The 16960-nt window shown below is 41.5% G+C and overlaps 1 long non-coding RNA gene across 1 annotated transcript; it reads right to left on the bottom strand.

Annotated features, from left to right (window-relative positions):
- Positions 1 to 4337: 4337 nt before the first annotated feature.
- Positions 4338 to 14676, bottom strand: LOC115090756. Its single transcript, XR_003856498.1, has 2 exons — positions 14190 to 14676; positions 4338 to 6485 (listed from the first exon to the last, which is right to left on the bottom strand). It is a non-coding gene; the product is annotated as an uncharacterized LOC115090756 (long non-coding RNA).
- Positions 14677 to 16960: the final 2284 nt, after the last annotated feature.

The raw sequence follows: 16960 nt of genomic DNA, 5'->3' as shown, positions 1-16960 counted from the left end.
TCGACTCCAAAGCGCTATTCACATTTGTCTCCAATCTAACTCAGGCCAACCTTCCTGACATACCACCTAACCAAGCTCAAACAAAAGCTGATGAGCTGGCATTCTTCTTCAGTAAGAAAATCACAAACCTGCTAACACAATTAAAGCCTAATACAGGCACACCAGCCAGCAATTACGCACTCCATAATAAAGACATCTCCCTCCAGTCTCTTGAACTCACCACTTCCTCAGAGATCCAAACACTTCTTAAGAAAATGAAACCCTCATCTCATCCACTAGACCAGATCCCATCTAAACTACTACTGCTAATCCCGGACACCATAACCAAAACCCTAGCGGACATCATAAACTGCTCATTCACCCAGGGTTTCTATCCAGACGACCTCAAACTAGCATCCATTAAACCGCTCCTCAAGAAGCCTAACTTGGACCCCAAAGATCCTAACAACTTCCGTCCAATCTCCAATCTGCCTTTCATTGCCAAGGTGATGGAGAAACTAGTTAACACACAACTATCTGAATACATAGAAGAACACAAAATTCTATTCCCTAATCAATTCGGTTTCAGAAAAGCTTCAAGCACAGAATCCCTTCTAATCTCACTGACTGACTACATTATACTGGGCCTCGACAAAGGACAGGCCTTCCTACTGATTTTATTGGATCTATCGGCAGCTTTCGATACTGTTAACCACGCCATATTACTAAAGCAACTGGCGAACATCAGTATTGCAGGATCAGCACTAACATGGTTCAAGACTTTCTTAGAAAACAGAGGTTTCAAAGTTAAAATCCACAACAAAGAATCCCCCAGATACCCATCTTCACAAGGAGTTCCTCAGGGTTCCTCTCTCTCACCAACACTTTTCAACTTATACCTTCTCCCGCTTTGCCAACTGCTAAACAAATTGAACCTAAAACACTTCATATTCGCCGACGATGTCCAGATTGTGATCCCCATCAAATAATCCATCACTAAAGCTCTAGAACTTTGGGAAAACTGTTTTTAAGAAATTAACGATCTCTTATCCAGCTTAAATCTTATTCTAAACCAATCAAAAAGCGAATTCATGATAATCTCTCCAGATAATTGCAAAATCACTACAAACCCGCCAGCCAACTTGCAAATCTCAAAAGTAAGAGATTTAGGAGTTTCTATAGACAACCGGCTAAATTTAAAATCGTTTATCAACCAAACAACCAAAGACTGCTTCCACAAACTGCACGTATTAAAAAGAATAAAACCCCTATTTCATTTCCATGATTATAGAACAGTGCTCCAAGCAATAATATTTGCGAAAATTGATTACTGCAACTCTATCCTTCTAGGCCTCCCATCATCCCACACTAAACCTCTCCAAATGATACAGAACACGGCAGCAAGAATTCTAACAAACAAAAGGAGAAGAGATCACATTACACCAGTCCTCAAAGACCTTCACTGGTTACCAATCCACTACAGAATAATTCATAAGTCCCTCACCACAATCTACAAAAATATCCATGGACTGGCTCCACTCCATCTACAAATAGCTCTCAAAAAACATTCCTCCAACAGACCCATCAGAGAAGCATATAGAGAATATCTACAAGTACCTCACAACAATACCACCCAACATATAACATTGAGAGATCGGGCCTTCTCCACAGCAGGTCCCCCACTATGGAACTCAATCCCCTTAGAATTACGACAGGAACCATGTCTTCCAACCTTCAGGAAGAGACTTAAAACATGGCTGTTCATGAAAGCATTTCCGGACCCTTAATGATTCACTTCCATCAAATGCAGCAACACTGAGCATCTTCTATTAAACTGAAACAGACAATACCAACCAATCACTACAATGTTTTACTTCTTGTTAAACTTTTTATCTCTCCTCTAACTCTAATCCCAGTTAGAATAACCCCTGTTTTATTGTAACTTTTTCTTCTACGCACTTGTTATACTTTTGTAATGTATACTCTTACGTTTTAGCTATGTACGTTATAATGTATTGCTCACCCCTTGTTTTATGTAAACCGACATGATACGAACTGCCGTGAATGCCAGTATAGAAAAACACAAATAAATAAATAAAATAAACATAAGGACTATACAATCCATGCCCTTCAGAAATGAGTTGATATCTCTTCAACAGACAGTACCCCTCTGGGGAAATGTAAAAAAGAAATTGCTCTTAAGGTGCCATTTTCAATATGCTTTCAGTTTATCCCACCTTGTGAGGTGTGACGCATACTTCATGATAGGAGGCTCTTGCCTGTTTACCCATGCTGCAATTTTCGCATTTGGATTGTGAGATCACATTGCCACATGGTTTAACTCTTAATTCAGACAGGACTCTTATTTGCACAGCGAATGCTCTGGTGTGTGTAAATGTGCATGTTTGCTGTCCTCACAGTAGTCAACACAAAAACAAGACTTTAAATAGGCTCCTTTTATGTGGGAGCAAATCCCCTCCTCTCCCCACCATGCAATTTGCTCTGTGGGGTTTTGAATCCTAAACTGACCCTTTGCATGTTGAAACAGGCTGTGGGTTGTTTATGCTTGCTGAGACTGATGAGACAAATAAGAAGACTGAGATTAACTCTGAGGAGACAGAGATTCTAGAAAAATATGTAGCAAATTGGTCTAAATAAATCCTCACAAAGTTTTAAGATATTTTTAACATGGTTTTCTTTTTTTCTTTCTTTTTTTTTTTTTTTTTTTTTAAGCTTTCTTTATTCAAGAGACATTCATGTCAAATACAATCAAATGAAACCACAATACAGGAATCAAAAACAAAACAAGAATGTCTCATAGCAAACATCTGATAAAAATAAACAGAAAGTCTCTTGGGAACTTTTATGTTATTACCCAATAAAAGAAGGAAATCCCCATACATACACCACTGTAAACAAAACACACACTCTGGTCAGTGCCCCACTCATCCCACCCAATTGAATCAATCCAGAAAAATCAATTCAACAGATGACTGCAAATCCTCTGGAAGAGTGATTGCAGAAACACCTCTTAAGTGCCATCATGCCATGTTTCACAAATGAGTTCCCCACTCAAAGACACAAAAAAATCACTGTAAAAATAATTTTCCAGAAGCTGTTCCCATAGGGAAATGGTGGAAGAGAAACAACCCAAACCAACAAAATGGCATTCTTAGCTAAAACGTTTCTCCACAAAATTAAGACTACCAGCCTCACCAACACAATCGAACATCACAACCATGGCTTGAAATTTTGCATGTTTTCCCCAAGATTGTCTTGAGCCTAGATTGCAACCTATACCAGAATGGCCTCAACTTATTGCACCCTAGAAAAAAATGAATATAGGTACTTGAATCCACCTGACACTTAGAACAGATATCAGAATCAAATATCCCAAACGTATAACTTCTAACCTTGCCCAGGAATGCCCTATGTAGAATCCTGTGCTGGGTTTCACATGTATAAACATCAGAAGTCAGCTTATGAAGGGAGGCAAAACATTCCTGCAGCCTGTCATCAGAAAGAGCCACACCCAAACCTTTAGACCACTTACTTGCTAATCCACTTAAATAAGTTGTTTTTAACATTCTCCCACAACATTTTGCACCACTGAGCATGAGCAACCTTATTATACAACTGAGAAACATCAATGGGTTTCTCGTGATCCTACACAGGAGGAAGAGCTGAGTATCAAAGCTTTCCATAGCAATTTAGACTTCTTGGGATCTTTCTCATAAATTTAAAGACCTTTGACTTTTACCAGGACAAATTCAAGCTTCCCTGTCTAAATTCATCAAGGATTAAATCACAGCCTCTGCTGACAAAAAACTAACCGGTACACACAAGTGCTGTGCTTTTTACAAAGGCATCAGATCTGATCCCAGGAAATGAAATTTCTTTCCTGATTAATTGGTTTGAGGTGTCCAACAGGATGGTGGCATAGATCTCTTTTCCTTCTTAAGCTTCACTAGATTTTTCCCACAGTTTGCCATCCAGTTCTAGAGGTAAAACACTCTCTGTGCTAGTCTTCTGTGCCATCCAAGCCTAGAAGTGAAACATTCTTTATCTCTGTATACGATAAATGCTGTGAGACATCCTGTCTATCCAGTAAATGGGTGTGTGTGTACTGAAGCCGAGAGGAGCCCTTCCTGCTTTTTCTATTCGTGTTTACATTTTAAGCTAGTTGGACATGCTATGATCTATTTATGGGCTGTCAGACATTTGTACAATAATGGTTTTTTTCCCCTGAAATGGGCAATATTTGCATGGTGTTGAGTGGTTACATTCTGCCAGACATGGAAGCAGCAGAGCAATACAAGACAACCTAGTAGAACAGGTTGTTCATGTGAGACGAAACATAGATTACAAATATATTTATTTTTATATTTAAATAGAAATATACAGTACAGCAAATATACATTCTTCATATTCTTCCTAATTTCACTTTGTTGGTGTCTCTGTAAACAATACATATTTATATTTGCAGGGCTAGAGAGACAGAAGAGCAAAAATACAGTGATCAATAATCATAAAAAAATATTTTACCACCAAGGCGACCACCTAGTATCAAAGGGTCTCATGGATACATGAGAAATCTGGAAGGCAGGGAATGATAAGACAATTTTAAAGCTTTTAAAGCTTCCTTTATATAAGACAAGAGCACAGCTCAGGTAAATAAATTAGCAAAGTTTGTGAGCAATGTAGTCAGGAGATTAGTTTTGATTCTTTTCACGGCTCATATGGCTAGATTCCAGAATCTACCATTCACACTAGTATGTTAAATACATGCGTTACAGATGACTGTCACTGACAGGTGCCCGAATGAGCTAGGGACTGTGTGAAATAAATACTGGGTTCGGGAGAAATCACAAACCACGTGTGTTACATATGAAAGCTATTACTGGGCACAATGCTGTACATACAGCCCTTTCGTTTGGGCATGTTCCTAACTTGCTTTATATAATTAACTTCTTCAAAGGATATATTATTTTTAGTTCATGTGCACAGGAATGAGAAGCAGTTAATTACTGCAAGATGAGACAGTGTAAACCTTTCATCTATATATATATATCTTGTAAATACGCACATGCACACAAACACATATATGTATTTTCTTTTAAAAGCAAAGGAATGAATGAAATGGTGATGTATTTTATATTGTTTTTGAGAAATTAATATAGTGATTAATCTCTTCTGGTTTCCTTGGATCTCTGTCTAGTTATCATGTTTATAGCCTAAAATGATAGTTTTGAGGATACTATCCCAAATACTAGAGTCTACATATTCAGCCCACCTCTACTGTAACCATTACCTAGGAATGAGCTATTGGAGCTAGAATGATTCATTGTCAAGTGTTAGGTACACAAAAAGATAGAAACAAGCTGGTAATAGGAACAGCAGCAGCAACACACAGTGACAGTGAATGACAGGCCTTAAACAGATAGAGTAGGTTAGTATTTACTCTAGTAATTTGTGGTCAGCTAGGCTGTAGCAATTATTGTTCTTGGTTACACAAAATATTTTGACAGATGAATGCCCGAAACAGCCTTGGGTACCCATCTCTTTTTTATTGTTCCTGAACTTCCTCAACTGGTTTTCCATAAAAACCTGAAATATCGATCCTAGTGCTTCTAAAATGTCTCCATTCATTACCCACTTCTAAACTAAAAAACAATTATATAGTCCAGCACAAAATAAAAGTCTAATTGATTTCTCCAGTTTGTTTTTATATTATTTGATTGTTGAGAGATAAAAGAGAATAATTCTTTGACTAATTTGCTAAAATTGTGATATATTTTTCATTGTCTGTGTTAGTGATTGATAAAAATGTTGAACCATAAAACCCTAATCATCACGCCCTGAGCTTTATGGCTGCTCAAAACATTGGTCTGTGAATTTGGTTGTCCTAGTTGAGTTTGCCATGATGTGGCTGTATCTCTTACTCGTCCTGCAATTCCTGCAAAAGCCTCTGGTGAGTCTACTTGCAAGTTCTGAATTCACTGATTTAGCTATAACAAAATCAAATTCATGGTACCAACCAGAATGGTAAGAATGTTATCAACATGTTCTGTAGAAGTCCTTCATACCAAGAAACTGAGGTAGCCGAGCTGCAATTAACCTGACATTTACTGGATTTTTGCTTCATTTGAAACAGCTCTCAAAATTATGATGCTTTCTCTTGGAAATGTTAAAATGTATGCCTAACTTTGATACGTATGCTGCTGCTCATGCAATCCTAAGTGACAGCAGATAATCCACCAATATTTTATTCTGAGTCCCAGCCAACTGGTGCTTAGGGAGCCACCTGTCTTGCAGGAGGCTGCAGAGAAGTCCTTGGAAGCACCTGGGTCCAGTTGCTCTTTGTTTCTTTTTCTCTGAAGTCTGATGCATGTTGGTAGTTTGAAGGTCAGATTAAATATACGCTTTGTTGTATGATGTAAAATTCCGACCATCACCAAGTGTGCTTTTCCTTTTTGTCTGGGTTATTTCGATGAATGTACTGAGTTCTGAAATTAAAAAAAAAAAAAATTCATTTATACAGACCCTGCTTTTAACCATTAACACTACTAAGGAGTGTAAGCAACTGGCTGTTGATTGGTAGGAACAGACATAAGAATCAAAGACTATGTACAGTAACATAGGGACGCGAGACCTTGCTCCGGCAGCCACATTTCATCCCTCTCCCCCCCTTGCAATAAACACAATTGACAACTGTATGGTATTAACAAAAGGCCGCAGTTTATTAACCTAACCCGAGCCGCTATCTTAACATGCTTTCAAATAACCACGCCCCCCCCCTTTCCACCTCCTTGGCCGCCTCCTCTTCTTCGCTTACCACCGCGGCCCGGTGGTAAGCCAGCATCCTGCCCCCCCCCCCCCACTTACCCCGCCACGGCATCGGCGAGGGTAAGCTTTGCGGCCTGAGCATCGGCCCCCCCCTTGCTCTTTAGGCCTTCCCATGTAACGGCACCAAGTTACACGGGCATTCCTCCCCCACCTCCAAACAGTCCATAACATAATTCCAATACACAATACAGCATATGGCTCGGGTTTTCCGCCTCCGACTGCGACAAGCACCAAAATACATTCAAAACACCCCAAACATGCAAGGGAGGGAGGGCGGGAAGCAAAGAACCCTCCGCTTGCTCCGCTGCCTGCTTTCCAACTGCTATCCGCTCCTGCTCTGACCTCCTAATACCCAGCGATGCACCAATGGGAGGACAGCTTTTGAATTTCGCCGCCTCCCATTGGTGCCCAGCTGGATCCCCCTCCTGCTCCCCCCTTTCCTTCTCCCCGCCCCTCGCTCTGCCCGCGCCCATGTTACCCTCCACGACCCTGGACTCGCCAGGGTCGTTTCTTTTTAAACTAGGATTACTGTATTTTGTAAAGAAGAACTGATCTAAAGTGTGTGATTTGTTGATTATTCTTATCAATGACTCATTTAAGTTTAGGTGATCCATCTATGTGAATCACAAATACGGAGGGGCTAAAAAACGTTCACAATCATGGGTCAAGACCTAAAACTCCATCCAAATTCTAGGGGGTTTCTCATGGGTGGGGTTTATCTACTCCACCCTAACATTTTACACCCTGACACATGCCCTCTGATGATCCAGTCGATGGCTCTTTTTGATATCTGATCTCTAAGAGTTGCCCATCTGGATGAGACTCATGAAAGAACTTTCTCAACAGCAGGCACTATTTTATGGAATTCTTTACCAGCAATTCTGTGAAGTATAAAAGAACCGAAAGCATTCAAAAAGTGTTGAAAACATATCTATTTATGGAAACATTTGAATCATGTAACTAACAGTCTCCACTGTATGAGCCCCTGGATTGTTTTTGTGCAATCCTATATCATTTTATCTGCGGCAATGATATATGATTATCTGTGTTTTATGTACATGTACTTATAATATATACATCTTATTGTATCCTTCCCTGAACCGGGCAATACATAATTTTCAATAAATAAATAAATTATATTTCAATACTAGAGCATGAAAATACAAACTGCTGAAATTGGTGATTGGTGAAAAGATTCTATAATCTCCTCTTCTTAGTTCTTCCTACCCATCCATCATTTCACATCCTCTCCCATGCATAGGCCAAATGAGGGCAGCTTAGGACCTAATGTAGGATAAATTCTTGTACAATATGTATTTGTGAGAATCTTCCAACAATGAAGGGGTCATAAGGAGTTCAGAGAGTGGATATATTTATAGTTGAGTGTTGTGCTGATTCTTCCCCACAAGGGGATAGGTAAGTAGAAGTATAAAATGTGTCCCACGGGTACTAGGGAGAAGATTGGAAGGAGTTGGGGATTACTGAGGAGTTGCTGCTGGAATCCTTGGCTGAAGATTCTTGGAGAGTCCCTGCTCTGGAGTTTTGAGGAGTTGTGTGAAGTTGAAGGATCTGATTGCAGTGTTGAATAAGTTGGGAGACAGAAAGGAGCAACAAGGTAACGTTATTCTAATCTGACTTTCCAGTGCCTGGATTTTCTATGGAAGGAAAAGAAGCCTTCTGTGGAGAGTAAAAGGTTGTACCCGGAACGTTTGTCCACCAGCAGCAAGTGGGAGGATTTTCTGTGGGTAGGCCTCCTGAGTGAGCAAGTTTAAGAGGAATTCTGTAACTTTTTCCTTTGGGATTCACTAGAAAATAGGTGGGAGAAGGAACAGGGTTACGGTACTTGAAGATACTAAATTCTATATAAGATCATGAGTGTGGAAGTAATTCTTGGAATCTTTTTTTAATATTTTTATTTTATTTCTGGATTTGTGATTAATTGTACTTGCTGAAACTTGGCTATCTTTTTGAGTAAACTTTCTATTCGTTTGGAACAAAAATCTGGAGTCAACTTTTTTTTTTTTAGGTAACTTCCTCTCAGTGGCCTTGGAAGAGTGTCCTGCCCCCATTCCATGGAACCCCAGAACTTTTCCTGATTCAGTGGTCCAGTATTCTCCTGTGCTGGGAAGGTGACTTCCTATGAAAGGGGGTTATACCAAAGTGCTGGGGTGCAATGCCGGTGGAAGGGTATCCAGCCACCCTAGGCAGTGATGTTGTCCCGTGAGGTCATGTGACCTCTCTCATGACAAATGACCCCAGCTCCTCAAAAGAATACATGCCCAAAAGAGAAAACACCCTCTAGCTCCATACCTCACCCGCCCTCACTCAAAATGCTGTCAAATCTTCACCAAGGTGTACTGTGCTGTTCGTATTTCTCACTCTGCATGAAAAACTGGCCCCTAAACCCTAAACCACAACCAACACTTCACCTCAAGCTATAAACTGTCCCTCCTATAGAGATATAAATACTTGACTACTATGAAGACCTTATAGATAGTCAGTTTCTCTCTCTCTCTTTCTCACATTGTGTGGTAACTTTAAAATTACCCTAAACATGTACCTTTTCCTTATCCCAGGTGTTAGGCCTGCAATATTACAGCATTTTGATGAATCTAGGGGCTAGCTAGATAACTTTAGGACTGACAAAGATCAGTCCAACATTTAGCATGATAAACTAATCTGGCTAACCTTAACCTAGCTGGGTATATTCATTGGCTCGCCCATGCTGCTCAATATCCCTACTAACTTTGCTAGCCAGCCAGCAGCTGAATATGAACCTCTTAATGTTTACTTTTAGATTCTTGAACTAACATGCTTTCATTTTTCCTGCCTTGCAGACATTGGTGAGTGGTTGATAAATTAGTGCTGGAGATAGATGGACCTGGTTTACAACCATGAGCAAACACAAAGGGCTAGATTTTAAAAGTCCTGCGTGCATAAATCCTGCCGGATTTACGCACGCAAGGCACTCGCGCGCCGTCGCACCTATTTTGCATAGGCCGCCGGCGCGCGCAAAGCCCCGGGACGCTCGTAAGTCCCGGGGCTTCGTAAAAGGGGCGGGAGGGGGCATGTCTGGGGTGTGTCCGGGGTCATGGGGCGTGTCCGGGGGTGTGGTGACAGTTCAGGGGCGGGCCGGGAGGGCGGTCCCAAGTCCCCCGGCACTGCGGCCTGTGCTGGGGGATGCCGAGGCGGTGTGTGCAAGTTACGTCTGCTTCAAGCAGGCGTAACTTGCACAACAAAGGTAGGGGGGATTTAGGTAGGGCTGGGGGGTGGGTTAGATAGGGGAAGGGAGGGGAAGGTGGGGGGATGCGGAAGGAAAGTTCCCTCCAAGACCGCTCCAATTTTGGAGTGGCCTCGGAGGGAACGGAGGCAGGCTGCGCGGCCCGGCGCGCGCAGGCTGCCAATTTTGCGCAGCCTTGTGCGCGCCGACCCCGGATTTTATAAGATACACGCGTATCTTATAAAATCCGGCGTACTTTTATTCGCGCCGGTTGCGTGAACAAAAGTACACGTGTGTGTACTTATTTAAGATCTACCTCAACGTGAATACTCTGAATCCATTTTTGTTATCTTAATTAGGACCCAATAGAAAGAGACAGAGATGAAATACTAACTGTGTCATAGCTCTTCCATTCCATCTATCATTTCTGTGCTTTAAGGAGCTGTGTACTTTGCTTACTAATCAGAGAGAAAAACCTATTTGGTTCTCAAGACCTGATAATGGTTACCTATGTTTAAAAAGGCAAATGATATAAAACATTGAGAAGAGCGAAAACTCAAAAATTGTTAAAACAATTGCTCAAACATAGATTTGGCTCCTGAACCATACAATAGTTCTGCAATAAACGTGGAAACACTCAGTTATGATTCGCTGGCTTATATGCGATCAGTTTGCCACAGTAAACCTTTCTAGAGCCTCAAATCAATTCATAGTGATCCACTACCCATGTGCCCTTAGAAGAATATAATTTTTTGAAATGTTATATGCAATTAAAAACTTATCTTAAAAGGAATCTGAATTGCTTCATGTCCAAAGAATTGCAGGCTAATATGCATAAAAACTGGCAAGTCTTAACTGAGTATTTCCACATTGATTGCAAAATTATTGTATGGCTCAGAGCCATATATAAATTTGAGCGAATGTTTTAGCAATACCTTCGTATTTTCTTATTAGACTCAGGAGGGAGTACATAGGGAGGGTAATTTTATAACAACCTGCCAAACTTTAGCATTTTAAAAATGCATAAATTAATTCAATTTTCAAAGCAAACTTATGCACATACGTTCACTTTGAAAATGATCTGAAATAATGCACACAAACTCACCCAGACAAAGTTATACCTACTCTTTGCAGGGTATAATTTGTGCATATTAATTTATGTGCATAATTTTTTAAATCAAAAGTATATGAGTCTGAACTCCTCCCCACAGAGCATCTATTTTTTGTGCATAAAAAGTAGATATAAAATTGGATTATGCACATACTTTTATCACAAAAACCACAGGCAAATTTATAACAAGCCATATACATGCATAAACCCATGTTTTATGCACATGAATAACTTTAAAAATGACCTCAAAGTGGATTTGTGGATTGTTTGAAACAAAATCTTTACAGTGCTTTCTTGACAGAGATGTGTCTACGAAGCTTCTTCAACCTTTCAATAGTCGCTTGATCTGTAATGTTTTAGTGAAAACTACTACCAGATAAAATGCTCTGGAAACTGCATTTGATTGACTGACAGGAATGGTCCATTTTCTATAGGGATTATTCTAACATTTTTATTCAAGACTACAACAAACTTCAGTATGATTTGCAATCTCAGGTACTTTAGAGCAGCCTGATGTGATGTGACCGCCTGGCCTAGCAATTTCCTCCTGCTCTTGTGGGCTTTCAGCTCAATCAGAACTTGACCCTACTGGAGACAAAACATCACAAGCCTACATCTACAATTAACTGAGAGTTTTCTTTCACTGTTATACCTCTTCCTCTAAGTCAGCCATTGTAGCGATGCATAAATTCAGCATCTCAGAACCTAGTACCTATACACCCAGATTGCTACCAACAAGCCTCCCTCCCCTCTTGTGTACTGTGAATGCTGGATCCCTAGGCCTAGGTAACACAGAGCAGAACCTGGGCTTGGGAACCGAACCTTGATTTTCCATACAGCAATGTGAGTGATTGCCTACTGAAACATTACAGAGGGTAGAAACATCTGACGGCTAACAGAGGTGCATGTGTGTGCACTGGGGTGCATCTGCTGCCTGGTTCCCTGAGATAGGCATTATATTGCTGAATTGTACTCATCAGCTTATATAAACTGTAAATGTCCTGCAATGCTTAATAAGCTGATGGGCAATCCTGTGTGCTCTATATGCAGCCAGGCTCAGGTAGCAAAGCTTTCCTCTGACAAAGCCATCAAAATTCACATAAAAGGAATCCAAAATGAGTCTCTCTTTGGCACCATTCAAGTATTAAATTAGCAGTAAATTTAAAAGATTGAGATCAGACCCAACACAACCTGGGCTTATTAGTGAGTTTCCTTTCTGTCAAGATATGTTCAAAATTAACCCATTTGGTGACATTATCTCAAGGGAATGCTTGAGTGCTGCTAAAATTCGTGTGGTTGTGAACCTTCCTGCAGATTGTGGCCCAGTGCACTACCTAAAATTGGGCCCTGTATGTCTCATTTACTTTGCAACATGAAGACATTTTCCAGTTGTATTTTGGGCTCATTGGAATAATTTTAATGAAGTTTTGTTAACTGTAACACTGCACATGTTGTTTAAGAGTGCCCATGTGACTGAGATTTAGTACCTAGACATATCAAGGCCATTAAAAAGTGTGATTTGTCTTATATGTCTAATAGGATGGATATAATACATGAAAATGAACTAAATGGAATATGAAAAGGTTACTCACTAAATACTTTTGATTGCTGTTATATACTCTTAAGACATAATATGATATACCTTTCAGAACATTTCAATTACAGACTGTATCTCTGCCCACTAGATATTGTCATTGCGTGATGCCTAGGTCCTTTCCCCCTAAAGCAGGGGTGGCCGTCTCCAGTCCTCAGGAGACACAAACAGGCCAGGTTTTCAGGATATTCACACTGAATATGCAAGAGATAGATCTGCATATAATGCAGGGGGTGCATGCAAATTTATCTCATGCATATTCATTGTGAATATCCTGAAAAACCTGGCCTGTTTGTGACTCTCAAGGACCGGAGTTGGCCACCCTTGCCCTAAAGGATGTGAATACTGCCTCAACAGCATTTTCAGTCCTGGCCATCCCAGGGAGTGGAAGACCTGCAGTGAGAGTGAAATCCAGGCACTCTAAGCGGCAGTATGCAGCTCTGCCGTTCAGCCACAGGCCAGCCTGATATGTCTGAATGTAATCTGGATATAAATGCAATTTGCAACTAATAATACTTTAGCCCTCAGCACCTCTCAATGTCAATGCTGGGATGCCACATATTTTCCTTCAGCACATTTCTAGATGTCATTTTCAGTAAAGTCATCCTGAAGTCAAATCGTTGAAGTAATGGCCCCAATTCAACACACTGCTGTGGTCAGTGACTGGATTTAAAGGGCTCACCTGGAGGGGAATAACATTGAATTATTGACTTTCTCTATGCTTTGTGATGCTATCTGGTGGACATATTGGCTGTTTTGGAAGGCTTGGGTTGCTATTTTTCAGCATAGTACCCTCTGCTTCTTTCTATGCCAATAAACAAAAGGTAAAATTATGAAATAGTTCATCAGTGAAAGTAGTTATGACCATAACACCAAATCGGTTCCAAAGGAAACTGAACACATGTTTTGGAGGAAAAGTATATTGTTGGGTATAATAATATGGTTACATAGCTGAGTTGCACACTAGGCAACTAGCTGATTGCCATGTTTGTGGTGGGTAAGGAATTTTTTTCAGTGGTTCAGAACTGAGTTTAGATACCTCAAAGTAGTAATCAGGCAAAGCTACCTGGTGCATTGGCACTTGTCCTTGCATCACCATGAAGAGAGAGTGGTTGTGCAACCAGAAAATGTCTGAATTTGATAGATCCTCTGCCAAGCAAGTAACTATGTAAGTTGTTCTGAAGTCTGGTCTTTGTGGCTGCCAAATAATCTCCGGAAAATTTAGAATGGATACACATGAGATTATATTTTGCATACCTACAGTCTAAGATCCGGGGGAGGGGGCCCACAAAGCCTGGAGTAAAGAACCCTTGCCTTACACCACGCATGCATGCCAGTAATACTGTCCTAGAGGGGGATTCATATCTTTATCACAGCCCTCAACCCAGAAGAGAAATGGAGGGCTCAGACATTATCCTTGCCCGACAGTTGGCACCTACCTTACAGCTTGAAGGTCATTTTAGCTTTATCTTCAGAAAGGAGGGTGCTAGTAGCAGCAGCTACCCCCTTCCCCGCTTTGCTTGATTCTTCCATTCTTTACATCTTCTAGGCTTTTTTTCAGTTCTTTTTAAGCCTTATTAATCACAGCATAACAGAACCGTCACCTCATACCCAGAAGGCTAGTTATAACATGCTCAATTCTTTAGGCGAGATCTCAATATTAAAGCAATACCACAGTGCCCACAAGACCAAACTCAAGCCAATAATTACTGCTCCAGTGTAGATCAAAAAATCCCAAAAGTTGACAGGAACAAAAATCCCAATGAGCAGTAAAATCACCCCGACCACAGTCAATATTAGGGCTATGAGTAATAGTACGGGACATCTTCCTGAGAGTCTGGAGAGCTTCATGATTGATTCTCCTCACTTGCTGTGTCATCGGAGGAGGAGGAGGAGGAAGATGTAGATAGACCTCATGGCTTAGGCTCCTGCCTCTTGATCTGTCTCCTTCTAGACAGAGAATGAAAAAACACCTACAGATGCCAGAGGGTAGAACTGCCAGAATATTTAGGCACACACCTTCTCTCACAATAGAAAGACATTTCGTAGGACACTTATTAACACTTTCATGGCTATGTATTAGTGCATTCCTGAGCACCGAGAGTCTGGCAAAACCTGTCTGTTGACAAATCTGCTCTTTAAAAAAAAATGCTCCGTCTTTAAACTTACAAACTGAGGTTGTTGTTTTTTTTAAGAGCTGGTTAGGATTCCAAAGGCTTTTTATAGGCAGGGCACTTGAGAAGTACATATAGCCCTCACTGATATGATTGGCCACGTCACAGGAATCTGTGAAGTAAAGCAAGGAAAGGAAGAACAATTCTAATTTCATAGAACTACAGACTAAGACACCGAGAAATAAATGACCTGATTTACTAAGCTTTCTTCCCATAGAAACAGAATAGAAGAAAAACTTTAAAAAAATCAGGCCCAAAGTGACTTGTCTTTCATACATGGGCCTTTTTCATAAAGGACTTTTTCTCATTCTGTGCCTATGGAAAAAACATCATTACATAAGGCCATGCAGTCAGTGACTACAAGTACAGAGTCTGCACTCCCAGACTCTTCTAAACCAGGGGTGAGCAAAGTGTTTTTGGGGGAAATTCCCATTCCATCCATGTGATTGGTTAGCAGTTCCCCACTCCCAATTTAACCCAAAAGTTGTGTTGTTTCTGGTGATGCTAACAGGTTTGATGTGCCCGGTGCTATCTTTTTTTCTTCTTTTCCAACTAAAGAAATACTAATTCACACCCACCCAATATTAATTTTCTTACTAGCTGAAACTCACAAAATATTTGCAGTTAAATGTGTCTATACTGTCAAATCTCTCCTATCCCCACCGCAAGTCTCTCTCTCCTACCCCCACCAAACTGTCTCTCTTATTCTCCCCCACCTGTTACAGGTTCACTGTGTGGGTGTGATAAAACAAAGAGCCAGTATCTCCCAGGTTCCTTTCCCTGGTGAAACCTTCTACCCAAAACACTTCACACCACACTCACATACTGAGTCAACATAACCGTAAATGACATTTTTTATTATCAATTGGACCGATGAAATAAATGAACGCGGAAAACGGGTGCTCAGAGTTGAGTGCCTTCTTTCCTAATGCACGCCCAGGCACCTCTCCTGGGGGTGCGATGCAATATTTAAATGAGGGGTCACGCTGCCAAGGACAATTGCGTGCCCCTAGCACCTCTTTGGCAGCAGATGCCCAGGAGAGGTTAGTTGTCAGCGGGTTAGGAAAACAGATGCTCAATTCCAGTGACCAACCATCCAGGAGGAAGTGCTATGAGTCCAGTTATCCAGCACCCATGAGGAGGCTCTGTGAGTCCTGTCTCACAGCTTTGAGGAAACCCTATGCTGGGGAACCTACCTTCCACTCACCCTGTGTCAATGGTCTAGTCTTCCCAGGATCCTGAGTCAATGGCCTTACTCCTAGACACCCTATACCAGTGGATTCACTGTTCTCTCACCCTGTGCCGGTGGTCCAGTCTTTCCAGGATCCTGAGCCAGTGGCCTTATTCTCCAGGCACCCTGTGCCAGTGGTCCTGCTTGTTGGGCACTCCGAGTCAGCAATCCTCACACTCCTGGACCACCCAGCAGAGGGCGATGGTCCAGATGAAGCCAGCCCTGAAGAGGGCTCCAGCTCTGATCCAGTCAGTCCCAGAGAGGGCTCCAGCTCTGATTTAGCCAGTCTAGCAGCGGGTTCCAGCTCTGATCCAGTCAGTCCAGCAGAGTGCTCTCACCCAGGTGAAGTCCATCCAGCGGGGGCATCTGCCCACAGCCAGTCCACCCAGCAGGGGATGCCTGTCCTGACAAACAGCTTCCATTCCAAGCCTTGCCTTGTCACTCCAGCCAAGCCTTGCCTTGCATTCCCAGCTATAACCCCCATGGAAAATGGGACCCAGGAGGAGGGGATCTTAAAAGGGGGCTTACTGTTATGAGTTCATCTGTTATGCAGCGTCATTGTACGCTGACTATGATGCCTCCCCACCAGCAGAGATTTCCTCAGAGCTCCATTCCAAGCTATTCCTATTAGCTCCTCACAGCTCATCAAGCTCAGCATGTGCTACAGCCTCTTAGCCACCAGGAGTCCTCATCAAATCATGTCTCCAGCCTTGCCAAGCACCACACCCCTTCCTCAGTCCTATATAATCCAGCCTTGCCAAACCCTCCTCGCTTTCACATCAAATCACCCTTGGCTCCTTGCCCT

The sequence above is a fragment of the Rhinatrema bivittatum genome, chromosome 4 (assembly GCF_901001135.1).
Source record: "Rhinatrema bivittatum chromosome 4, aRhiBiv1.1, whole genome shotgun sequence".
Taxonomy (NCBI): domain Eukaryota; kingdom Metazoa; phylum Chordata; class Amphibia; order Gymnophiona; family Rhinatrematidae; genus Rhinatrema; species Rhinatrema bivittatum.
Note: the sequence above shows the minus strand (reverse complement) of the source record. Positions and strands in the feature narration are given on the sequence as shown.